The sequence below is a fragment of the Lichenostomus cassidix genome, chromosome 2 (assembly GCF_008360975.1).
Source record: "Lichenostomus cassidix isolate B80296 chromosome 2, HeHo_3.0, whole genome shotgun sequence".
Lineage (NCBI taxonomy): Eukaryota > Metazoa > Chordata > Aves > Passeriformes > Meliphagidae > Lichenostomus > Lichenostomus cassidix.
In genome coordinates, this window is record NC_139482.1 from 22,747,164 (window position 1) to 22,759,334 (window position 12,171).

At 39.7% G+C, this 12,171-nt stretch overlaps 1 protein-coding gene across 1 annotated transcript in view; it reads left to right on the forward strand.

Moving 5' to 3' along the window:
• Positions 1–7,861, forward strand: part of CDK14 (cyclin dependent kinase 14) — a 516,637-nt gene extending 508,776 nt beyond the window's left edge. The window contains exon 15 of the mRNA XM_085050690.1: positions 7,841–7,861. The gene's annotated coding sequence lies outside the window, so the exon portion shown is untranslated. The remainder of the gene's footprint in view (positions 1–7,840) is intronic.
• The last annotated feature ends 4,310 nt before the right edge of the window (positions 7,862–12,171 follow it).

The following is a 12,171-nucleotide window of genomic DNA, read 5'->3' on the forward strand; positions in this document are numbered from 1 at the left end:
AAACCAGGAATGCATACAAAATGGGATTGTGCATGATGTAAAACACTACGACCACAGTGTGAGAATGGTCACAGAAGCAATGCCTGGTATTGCCGTCAGCAGAGCCAAGCAAGCTCAGCAGAGCAATAAAGTAGCTGAAATTGGAGATATACTCATCTGTAGACTAAGCTAAACATGAACTGGGACTTCAGGTCTCTTAGCTTTGCTGTGATGCCAAGCTTTGGGCTTTGAAACCATAAAAAAGGCAGATTTGCCTGATAGTGGGAAACTGCATCAAGTGGGAATGGGGATGACTCAGCCCCCTGGGTCTCCCAGTGGACCCATGCTCAGGAATCAGCTTTTGGGCCCTCCAGACAAGACAGCACCATCAGCCACCCTCCACCTTGATAATCCAACTAATCCAATCCCTGACAGACAGTCTTGTCTGTCCTTCTCCCTGCAGCCCTCCAGGGAGGCTACCCTGGTGTGGACGTGCATCAAGGAATACTTTCTCAACCTACTTGCTATTCATGAAGGAAAGGTAAAATATTTCCTTTCTCCTGGTTAGTCCTGGCTGCTGATGCACTTTGGTGCTCTGGTTTTATTCAGGCAAACTTCAGGCTCTGCCCTCAGGGCTGCTTGTCAGCAGGACTGAGAGAAGGCAGTGCAGCAGTGTATCTGTCATTTGGGGGTCATCACTTGCCACAATGCCACTGAGGATACACTTCTCCTGGTACCTTCAGTAAATCTATATGTGGATTCTTCAGAGGAAAATATGTAGAAATCTGGTCGAGGGAAATGCTGAAGAAAAGTAGCCTACAGGAGCAATCCCTTAACAAAGTCAATCCAAAACCAGTGCAGAAAGATTTTGCAACCACTCAAGATATGCCAGTTTCTCTGCTCCATTATTCCCCTTTACTTGGGTCAGCTTCATCTCAACACAGCAGAAAGTTCTCTTAAAATTTCTCTTGATATATTCAACACATATCTTATATATGCTTTCATCTTTTTTCACAGTGTTCTGGACTACATTAAAATAACTCTGTTCTCGCTGGGGACATCTCTGATTACTCTCTTCTAGTTATTTCTTCTTTTGTGTTCAGAGAGGAAAGGGGTTCAAACCAGAAACCTGAATCTTCAGGGAGAATGCAGACTTGAGACTTGAATTACCTTCTTCAGTAAGTGATCCTGCAACCTCAGACCTTCCTCCAGAGGAGACATGGGGATCACCATAGCCATGGCTTACTGTCATCTACCTGCCCTGGTGCTCCTCTTTGCCTCAACACCATGGTCCCAAACTTGCAGCTTAGCTGAAACATAAGAGGGAAATCACACCAGTTTTCTCTGTGTCCATATTAACTAAGATTTTAAATACCTTTGTTTCTGCAAGGGATTTAAACCATTTCTCCAGATCCCTCTTGAAGTGCAGTGTGTTAAATTTCAAAGGCACGTTAGGTTTTCTTCCTGTCTCTGGTGTCCAAACAGGATGAATCTGCATAAAAGGATGTCCACAAATGAGAAAATAGGACCAGGTCCACTGATTCCATTAGTTTATGCATGAGAGAGCTGAGCGGGCAGTTTATCGCTGTTTCCTTGTATGTAGGCCAACTCTAACTTCTGGCACTTGTCCCAGCATAGATGAAAACATTTGGGGTATTAACAAGGTATAGCTGGAGTTGAAAGCACAAGAACTGCAAGAGACACCCTATATTCCCTGGATGTTTTTCCATCTCAGCTGGAGAAAGCAGATCTAAGTCTCCCCCCTTTACTTCATTAAAGTGGTTCAAATTGGAATGGAGCAGGAGAAAAAAAAAGGCAAAAGAAAACAAAAATACTATAAAGCCATAGCCTGTAGATAAACAGTTATCAGGATTACCAAAACAAAGTACTTGAAGGTAGTGTGTGTCTTTAGAGGTGATCAGTTCTCTGGAAGATCCAGAGGTTTCTTAGAACTTGCTCAGAAATAGGTCCCAGTGGTCCTGAGTCTCCTGACAAACCAATATAACCATTACAGACTCCATCAGCTGGGCTGCAGTTATTTCATCTGTGCTGCCAGGACCAGAGCTATTCATCCATCCAGCCACAGCTTTCAGATCTTCAGTAGCAGAAGACCTCTCTGGAGCTCTTGTGAAGGTCCAGTGGCATACCCTTCTCATTTGGGAGCACATTTCTGACTCTGTGTGGACCTCTGCGCTGTTCAGAGCATGAGCCAGATGAATTACAGGTGGTCATCCTGGAATTCATCCTCCATACACCTCACACATGTACAAGGACATAGGATTTTATCTGATACACAGAATTATAACTCTGCCTTTGATACTCAGGCCTCACTTCGGAAACCCTGCTCCCAAATAATTTATAAATAATTGGCAAAAATAGGTTGATATAAAACATGAGAGTAAGATAAATTATAATGTCAAGTTGATAAAAATGCAGAGGTACTCATGCCTGCTAGGAAAGGATTGAGGGGTGAGCCCACAAGATGGAGGATTACTTTGTGTGTATGTTTGGAGGTCTTAAGCACCTCAGGGCATCCTGGCAGACTCCACTGAGGAACTCCAGCAGTGGGAGCACCTTTTTACCTCTCCTGCCCCCTTTATAAAAGGACGCATTAATCTCTTCCGTGTATTTATGGCAGCCTTTACTAGCTGCATTGAAACAGTTCACCTTGAGATTTGGTTCAAACACAGCAAGTCCCCTGAGTTTTTTCCCCAGCTGTTAAGAAAGAAAAAATTATTTGAACACTCACTTCAGGAAAGCTGCAGACAAAGGCATTACCTCTTCCCAGATGTGGATACTGCCTGACTTTGAAGTGAATCTATTGAGCCATCCTTGAGACTGTTCTGCATGTTCTGTCATTATGTTAAACTGTTAATTGTCCTACTTTCCAACGTGATGTGCATTAGAGTCATTAAGACACACTGCTGTGGCAGGTTTTTCTCTCTAGTTATCCAATCTACTTTAAGAAGACATGTATTATCTAAGTCTCTGAGGTCTTGAGTATTTTCACCTGTCCCATGAAAACTTGCCATTTATTCTAATGGAGGGAGAAATCAGGCTCAAGATGTTCCACTGGCATGAGGAAAGATTCACAGGTGAAAATCATAAAATAATAAAAGATACACAAAATATTTTAACTTCTTAAATTTTAAGGGAGCATGGTCACTTTTCTGGGAAGTTGCACATGAAGCTTACTGCCCGCACTTTAAAATGTTACAGTGCTTTAGCTGACCAACTCAATTCTAACAAGCTCATTGGTGTCTGGAATAAACAGAAGCATTCTTTCAATGGTTAAAATCTGTAGATAAGTGTTGGGGTTAGTTTGTTTTCTCTGGAATAGTAGCACTTTTCCAAAACACTCTGTTTGCTCCAGTCCTCTTCATTCCCTTCCAGTTTTAATACAGTACAGTTCACTAGCAGGGATACTGAATACCACTAACAGGGAATTCAGGGATACTGAAATAAATCTCCTGTACCTTCCCCTACTGAGATTAGAATCTACCCCTAAATTTATAGCTCAACATTAGCTCAGTGTTCAAGTTTTGTTTTCATTTTTTAACCAGAAGGTCCATTACATCCCCACAATTCTCCTGGCTGGTTCACAACTAGAGAAATACATAAGAGGTCAGAAAATTTATTTCACTGCTTCAACAAGAAATTAATATAATTGATTAGCCACAGTATCTCAAGGCTTAGATCCATGCTTTGCAGAAGAAATTCATAATATCCTGAAAGTTGAAATCCTGAAATATCATTTCACTGCTGTGAATAAGACCAAATCAGCTATTCGCTGCACTCAGTAAAGATACAGTATAGCGAACAGAATGATAAGCCTAGCTCGCTGTTAGCACTGTAACGAAAGCAGCAAACCATGACAAGGTTAATCCCTGCCATTAAGAGTGACTATAACACACCTTGTTGATATTAATAAGGTCTTTGAGCTTTATTTTATAAAAGGCTTAATAAGTCATAGTGGGAAGTTGACCCAAATATGCTGCTGATGCTTTTCTGTCATCGTATGATATGCCTACTTTGCAACCGGTAGAGTAGGATGCTCTGTAGACCCTGTTCCTTAATCAGAGATTAAAGCAGCTATCGTGGTTGTAGATATGGAAAACTCTAAGAAATTGTGTGCGTCTTACAGAGTTTTACAGTGTCATCCAAGACCTATTCTGAGACCCTCAGCACAGCCTATGGAACTCACAATGAGGATTCTAGCCTCTGCACCCCTTCTCTCCTGCATTTCATTTCTCTGCTATAAAAGTGGAATAATGGCAGCACTACACTTTTACGTAATCCATTCCTTTATTGTTAATAAGATGGCAAGATCTTTAATGGCTACTCCATTGAAATCTAGCAAGACTAAAACCCCTAAAAGAGCAAAGCATGTGCCTGAGCAGTCACCCATGACATATAAACTCTCACAGCTCTTACTAAACTGCAACTGAGGCCTGGTTTTATGTGCAGAATTGAAAGATAAAATGCAAATCTTTCCTAACAAATGGTATATTCAGTGCTCCGAGGGTTTGAGGGCTTTGTAGATTTTTCCCTGAAGTCTTATTGGGTGTTCTCTCTGTTCAAAACTGTTCCACAAGCAATTCAGGCAAGTAGCCTGCAGATTGTTAACAAGCAATCTAAAGGATATGTCAACAAATTGGCAGCTTAGCTCTGTTGACCTGTTTTAACTGAATGCATCAGACCCATTATATTCTCTGTGGTTTTTTCCCTGTAGTTAAATTGCTGGTACAGATATTCACATCAGTTTTAAGGTGCAAGAACAAAGTTATTCCTGACTTGTACACCAGCCATTTAAAAGAGAGCTTCCCATAAAGAACGGTGAAGCCAAATCATCATCCTTAACCAAACTTCCTCATAAAGTCATCCCTTCAACACAGTGCAGTAGTAAAGTAAAACCTCATTACAGGTAGGTGCTGAGAAGAACAGCAGCAGCAAAGTGGTTTTGTGATACCACACCTCCATGCTGCAGTCTTACGCCAGCTCAATTCTACCTCATCCACTTTCCTCCTCTATTTAACTGTGAGAGCTCTGCAGATACATGGTGGATCACATCCTGCTTAATGGAATATGATGTAACTTGCGGCCATGCAAATATTAATTTTACTGCCAAGTTAAATGCCTACTAACAATCATGGGTATTTTGCTGTGAAGATGAACAAAACAATGAAGTTTACTAGAGCTGAGAAGAAATCTTGGGTTGTGTTTGTTTCTCTGTTTCTTTGTTTTTAGGCATGCAACCTTCTTGGTAAGCTTAACCCAGCAGGTATCTAAAGACCACACAGCCCCTCATGCACTTTTCCCTGTTCCCGGTGGGTTGGGGTACAGAATTGAGAAAAAAAATTAAAATTTGTGGGTTGAGATAAAGACAGTTTAATAGGACAGAAAAGGATGGGATAATAACAATAATAGAATTAGAATGTAGAAAACAAGTGACTGCTCACCACCCACCAACTGATACCCAGCAGCTCCTGAGCAGCAGCCTCTGACCACTTTCCCCCTGGTTTATATGTTGATCATCATGCCATATAACATGGAAAATCCCATTCGCCACTTTGGATCAGCCAACCTGGCTGTGTCTCCTCCCAGCTGCTTGTGCTCCCCAGTCTACTAGCTGGTGTGATAGTGAGAGAAGCTGCAAAATCCTTGACTAAGTGTAAAAATTGCTTAGTGACAACATCAATGTGTTATCAATATTATTCTCATACCAAATTTAAACCATAGCATTGTGCCAGCAATGAGGAAGAAAAATAGCTTTATCCCAGCCAAATCTAGGACAGTAATTGAAAGTAGAAAAGGTTCAACTCCTTGGTTGACAAATTAGAAGTAAAGCTAGCACACAAAGGTGACTAGATGACTTTAGTCAGGGTGTCATTTTCTCATGTCCCAGTCCCGTATGTTTGCATGCTCTTGCCCTTGGTGTGTTCTTGATTTCTCCCCTCCCTAGCAGAGTGCCAAAAGCTTTCTTTCTGATGTCTTTATGGCTTCTGTCTCATCAGCCCTGCTCTAAGGTAAGCAGGTCATAATTATGGCTTTCTTATGAGAGAAAGTCTTATGACATGTATTTTTAAGCAGTTTCTGAAGGCTTTGGGGTAGATCTTTGTCTCCAGGGGAGCCCACTTCAGCCCCATCTCACAGTGCCATTAACATAGAAGCCATAACTGCCCATTTCTTGGGATACTCAGGGAACACAAAACCAAGGAATACATATACCAGATGGGGAATGGCAGCTTCAATGCCCTTTGTTTTGTTGGCTTGTTACTAGCAATCTTTGATTCTGAGTGTGTGAAAAATTGAGTGCAAAATGCCACAAATCATTGCTAAAATATTTATGAGCACAAAGATGTAACGATGAAGTTCTGATGCTGTTATCATGATGAGTAACGCTGCGTATGCGACCTCAGCACAGCTCACTCAGTGCCACTGTAATTTCCGTTCAAGAATTATTCATCCCAGAAGAAGGTCATGGCACCTCAGTGGGTTGTCATGAATTTCCCAGACCGTGTATGAGCACATGTTTGGATTTAATGAAAACAGCCCACTCCCAAAAGTTAATGATAGAGGTTGTTACAAGGTCTAAGCAAAGCAATTATTTTAAACTATAAGCCAAAAAAACATTCCCTTTGTTTGTTTTTCTCGGAGTTATCCTTGACTTTCAGAGCTGGAAGACAGCTACAGGCAAGAGGGCAGCCAAGGTAGTCAAGGAGGAGCTGCAATTAATTTCAAAAGCCCCTCTGAGTAGTATGGGGAGGTGCATGAACACCTCTCCTGAGGCTTTGGTGAGGAATAAGGTACCCATCTATACATTTTAAACAGGAACTGCCCCTAAGTTCACCTGCTAAATCAAAGGCAAGTCCTGGTGGGAAACAAGCAGGAAATGAGACAATGCCGAAGATAAGGTTATAAAGGAAACTTTGGGGGGAAAAACATAAGCAGCCAATAACTGGAGACCACATCTGCCTGATGGAAACCAAGTGAGTAAGATTTATCTTTCCCAGACAGTGCTGAAGAACAAAGAGAAAACTGAAATGCTTAGAGATCTGCAGGAACTGGGAACTCGGGTTTTCTGCATGTGCACAGAGGAACCCAGCAAAAAAGAGAAGGCTTCTTGCCACACCCAGAAGTGGGAGCAAGCAGAGGGAGAGAAATGTGCTATTGTGTTATCCTTTGACTGTGCGTAAAGTTTTGTTGAAAATAAACCTTTTTCTTCAGAGATGCTTTATGCAGATGTCAAATGTTGGGGCTGTTGTGCTAACCCAGACAACAAAAAGGCAGAAATTACCTCCAAAATGCATACTAAGAAGGTTCAAACTAGTGGAGTAACTCTGGCTTAAATGCAGATTGCTTGGAAAAGGAAATTCTGGAAGAAAATGTAAAAAAAAAATTTTAAAAGGTTGAGAAAAAAGATAAAGGGGAGAGAAGAGAGAGCTGTGAAGAAGGGAGACTAAGAAGAAAAAAGATAGCATTCTGTTTCATATTTTAGTCCTCCTCTTTATCTCCCATATGTTTCTTTTTAAACATTGCAGTTTCTGTGACACAAAATAGGCAGCATAATATCCTTGTGCCGGTGCACCTCCGGACATAATGCCTGAGACTTGTAATTTTTTGTCATCTAAAACCAACCAAAAATAAGAACAGTATGACATAGGAGGTAGGGTAGGGCTTGTATTTTGATGCAGTAGTCTTGGAGAATGCCTACAGCTTCCAGCTTCTGTCTTACAGAAACCTGGAGCGTCACATTTGCTCTTCAGTAATTTCTTACAAATTGAATACGATTCAAGGCCCTTCTCTATTGTCCAGAAAACCTGTTGTAATAATATTTCCTTCTATTTTTTTTCCCCTAAAGTTTCTGATATGGTCTGACATGGAAGGAATAAACTTATGCCTGCATTGGAAACACATGGGTGCCGTACAAGGTGGAGCATACACAGACATGCACATTGCAAAGCTGCTCCTGGATCTCTCAGTCTGAATGTCACCATCAAACACTTCTTAGTGCCCCATTTCAACTGAGATTTACTAAGTAGCCAAAAGTCTGATTTTACTTATTTTGATGTAAACGTAGTTAATTTTGTTGTGGTACATATACATACTCCAAATATGAAGGTAAAAGAATTTCCTCAGGATTTCACCCAGAAATATTTCCAGCTGAGATGAATATAATATGGTCTTAAAAGTTGACTGTAATGTTAGGTTATGATGCCCATAAAAATTACTTTTAATTCCTTTCTTTGATCTTCAAAGTGAATTTGTCATTGGTGTATCACAGGGTTTGTGTTCTGTTCCTAGTATTGATTACATACTTAATTTCCAGTAGATTAAAAGGTTTATTCTTGTTAATCTATTTTCTACTGGTTTAATGGATTTGGGCATAACAAACTCAAAGATGCTCCTTATTCTCAGACCCCAAAATATGTGCTTAAAAATATATAAAACATTCTAATCACACTGCTCTACAATTCCTAATTAAAAGTCTATTTTTCCTTGATATAAAAAGGGAACTGTTATATATCAGCATTCATATAAAATGAATCTTACTCCAGCAAATTTAGCACAGATTTAAATAATGAGATATGCCACACTTTGGTGTAAAATGATCAGAAAATTGATGAGAATTGCAAAGTTGGGCAGTTTATTCTACTTTGACAATACTGGTCACGCAAATCCAAGTCATTTGGCAAAGATGATGTCAGAGAAAAGCTCCTGATAAACACCACTGCTATTGAAGCTGATATAAAGCAAACATAGTAAAGATAGTGCCATGTATTCCTTAAACAAAGCAGGTCATATCTCAGAAGCAAGGAGATTTACTATAAACTTACTGACAGGTTTGTAGCTGTAACCTGATAGGATGCACAGCCTTCCATTCTCTGAGCATTGTGTGCCTGAGGGAGCTTTTGTTGACTTGAATAGATTTTTTCCTGACTAGTACCAGCCTAAGTGAAAGAATCAAGCTCTGCATGTAGACATTCTGCTGGTTAACTAAAAACCTGAGGGAAAATTGGATGATGGCATTCATCACATTTTCTCCACCCCTAAGATGTTGCAAGATACGATCAAATGCATTGCAAGATGTTTAATCTCATTTGCATATTTTCCCGTCATTTTATGCAAGACGCTGGAAAAAAAAGTTGCGTGAAGCAAGTATCGCTTTCTGTGGACAGCAGATGTAAACTATTTTAAGGTGTGTTCAAGGACAGTTCTGCTCATTTTAGACTTCCTTTGGTGGTTCAGGCTTTGCAGTTTTTTCAGCCTTAATTGTTATGCAGAGCATTGAAAGCTATTGAAAATTTCATAACATTTGTACTTGAGAGACATGAGAGTGTAGTAGTACAAGTCTGATTACTTTGGTTTAAAATATATTAATGCGACAGATTATTTTTTTAAATGTAATTCATTTCTGGCTTACTTGTGGTGACTTGCAGAGTGGTTAATTACTGCTTGGAGGCAAAAATTGTGGCACAGAGGTCATTAAAAAAGAGAAAGATTTAGGGAGTGCAAAAAAAGGCAAGGGTTCATTTTTTTAGGTCTGGTTACTTTGTCCAGAAGGGGATACATTTTTATAGCATGCATAAAGCAGAAATATTTATCTTGAAGCAAAACCACAGTATTTTCCTTTCTGTTTTTAGAACCAACTGTTTGATTGCTCTATAATATTGTTAGACAGATCTTTCATTGTTACTAATTTCAATTGCAATACTTTCCCTGCCATTGAACTGGAAATTTTAAGGTTATTTGACTTAATATTATAGGTAATTCTCAGCTCTCCATCAAATTCTGTTTGAAGAAGGAACATGAAGAAAATTTCCTGAAGAAAATGTGGTGAAGCTATAAGAAAAATTGAAAAAAATCTAAATATTTTTTATTATTTAATTGCATTAACTTCCTATTGCCTCAAAATAGTCTTGAATTTGACACCTGCCATGTTAATACAGAATATTTCCTCTCATCAACATCATGCCTAAACTCATGCCCAAGCTCGACTGCCTCCTGTTTCCCAGGAAACCTGTAAGAAACTGGTAGAAGCAAAAGCACCTTGCAGACTCTGATCCAACAGAGTGAGTCAGGTTTTTAGTTGCACACCTCAGCCTAACCACAAACCAAGCAAACAAATTTGCTGTCTCAGAGACCTGATTAGAAATGGGATTTGTTACTGCCTGCCTGAAAGCTGGTAAAACACAGAGGCAGAGAGCAGGACTGTTGCATCACCTTAGTTGATGGAAGCCAAGGGAATAACATTTCCTCAAATGTATGGGAGTCCAAAAAGTTTATTTTGTAATGGGAAACATAAATATTCGTGTTTCGTGGAGTCAAATAGAGGTGTTGAATTTTGACAATTTAGGAAGAAAAAAAGTGTGTCTCTGGTTTAAGTGCTCAGACTCCTACCCAGAAAAAAACCCCTTGTAGCAGATATTTATCACTCCATCTGGATTGTGTACAATTCACAGTCTGGGTTTTTTTTTTTTATTTGCTTCACACAAAAAGGCATTTTTCCTCCATCTTTTTCTATTCAACCCGAAGTTTAAACCAAGATGGTTGACAATGGCAGGGAGCCCTGCCTTCATCCCACAGCACCTGTTTGCTTCCCAGGATTCTGTACACCAAGAAGTCACTTTTCAGTGTGCTGGGCCATAGTCCATCCTCAGCAAACTGAAGCAAAAATTAAGCCATTGGACATTTACCTGACTTCTTCATATCTCAGAGTGGTTATATTTTATTGATTTGATTAATTTAAGGCTAAAGCCTTTAAGAAAAACTGGGTTCTAACAGGCTCTGAAATAGATTTTGCTTTAATTAGGCACTTGCCTCTCCCTTGAGAACAGATATGCATTCACAGATACACACTTTCTACATTGCTAGGATCTTTCCCACTGCTGGCACAAGCTCCTCAGTAACAGGAATAATTGTTTTATGTGTGTACAGGATGAGCTGCATATATTATGATTTCTTATTTTATACCTTCTCTTCAGTTATTTTATATGTATCTTACTTACCTTCTCCCCAGGAATGGCCATACCAGGTCATATCAAAAGTCCAGCAGCTCATTCTCCTCTGTGATTGGAGCCAAAAGTAGATGCTTAATAAAAAAATTAAGATTTAAAGACAGCATAGAGCATTACAACCTCATTATACACTCTCAGTTTCCATTTTCTGTGAATCAGAGAAGTCAGCATGACTTAGAAAATACAGATAAACACACATAGAGGACTTTCAGTCATAGAATTTGTTTTAATCGCTGAACATTCCAGACTTGGATGACTTGCAAGGATAAGAAAAACAGCTCTCTGCTGCCACTATGGGAGAAAGGGCAATAGCTAACTTGGGCCTACTTTATTTATGTATATTAAATTGTGAAAAATACACCTATGCTTCCTGTTGTATTTTTTAAAGGGATATTAAATGGCACATGAAAATATATTTCTTAAAGGGGGACTGAAATGAGCCCTGTAACCACATAACACCCCAAAGATGCACTCCCTTGCACCCAAGAAGTTGTAGGCAAGTGGGAAAGAAATGCTACCAATATGTCACGTCAGATATTCACTGTTAAGTTTCTACTGCCTTGAAGTGGAAAAGATCAGGAGGAAAAACTTATTTCCACAATCACTATCACTAGGTTGCTTGACAGATTAAACTGAATTTCCTTGAACAGAATTATGTGTTCTGTCCTGGTTCATTGACTTCATTATATTCTTATTTCTGCCTCCAGAGCTCATCTTTCAAATATTTAATTTAAATAAAATGATTTTTCTCTTTTTAGTGTCAATACCTCTCATTGACTGTCAAAACCATTCCTTATCAATTATGTTTCATATACTCAGAGGTGCATGAGTACACATACACCTTTATCCCCCTTTCCCATTTTTACACATACCTTTTGTTTCCCTCCTCCTCTCTGTCTCTTCCATGCAGCTCTGAGGGGACAAATTCCATTGTTGAGACACCAGTGATGTTGCACATGGAGGGGACAGAGTGCAGAGCACCAGTGTGATGTGTGATGTACCTGATGTGTGCAGCCTCAAGAAGCTCAGCTGAGCAAATGGCTTCACTGCACAGCTGACAGCCAGGAGATAAGGATTTGTGTTTGGCCAGAAACAAATAAAAGGTAGAAGGTATGGAATTATGCTTTCTGCATGTAATTCAGCGTATTTGGATTAAGCCAATAGCTTTAAACAG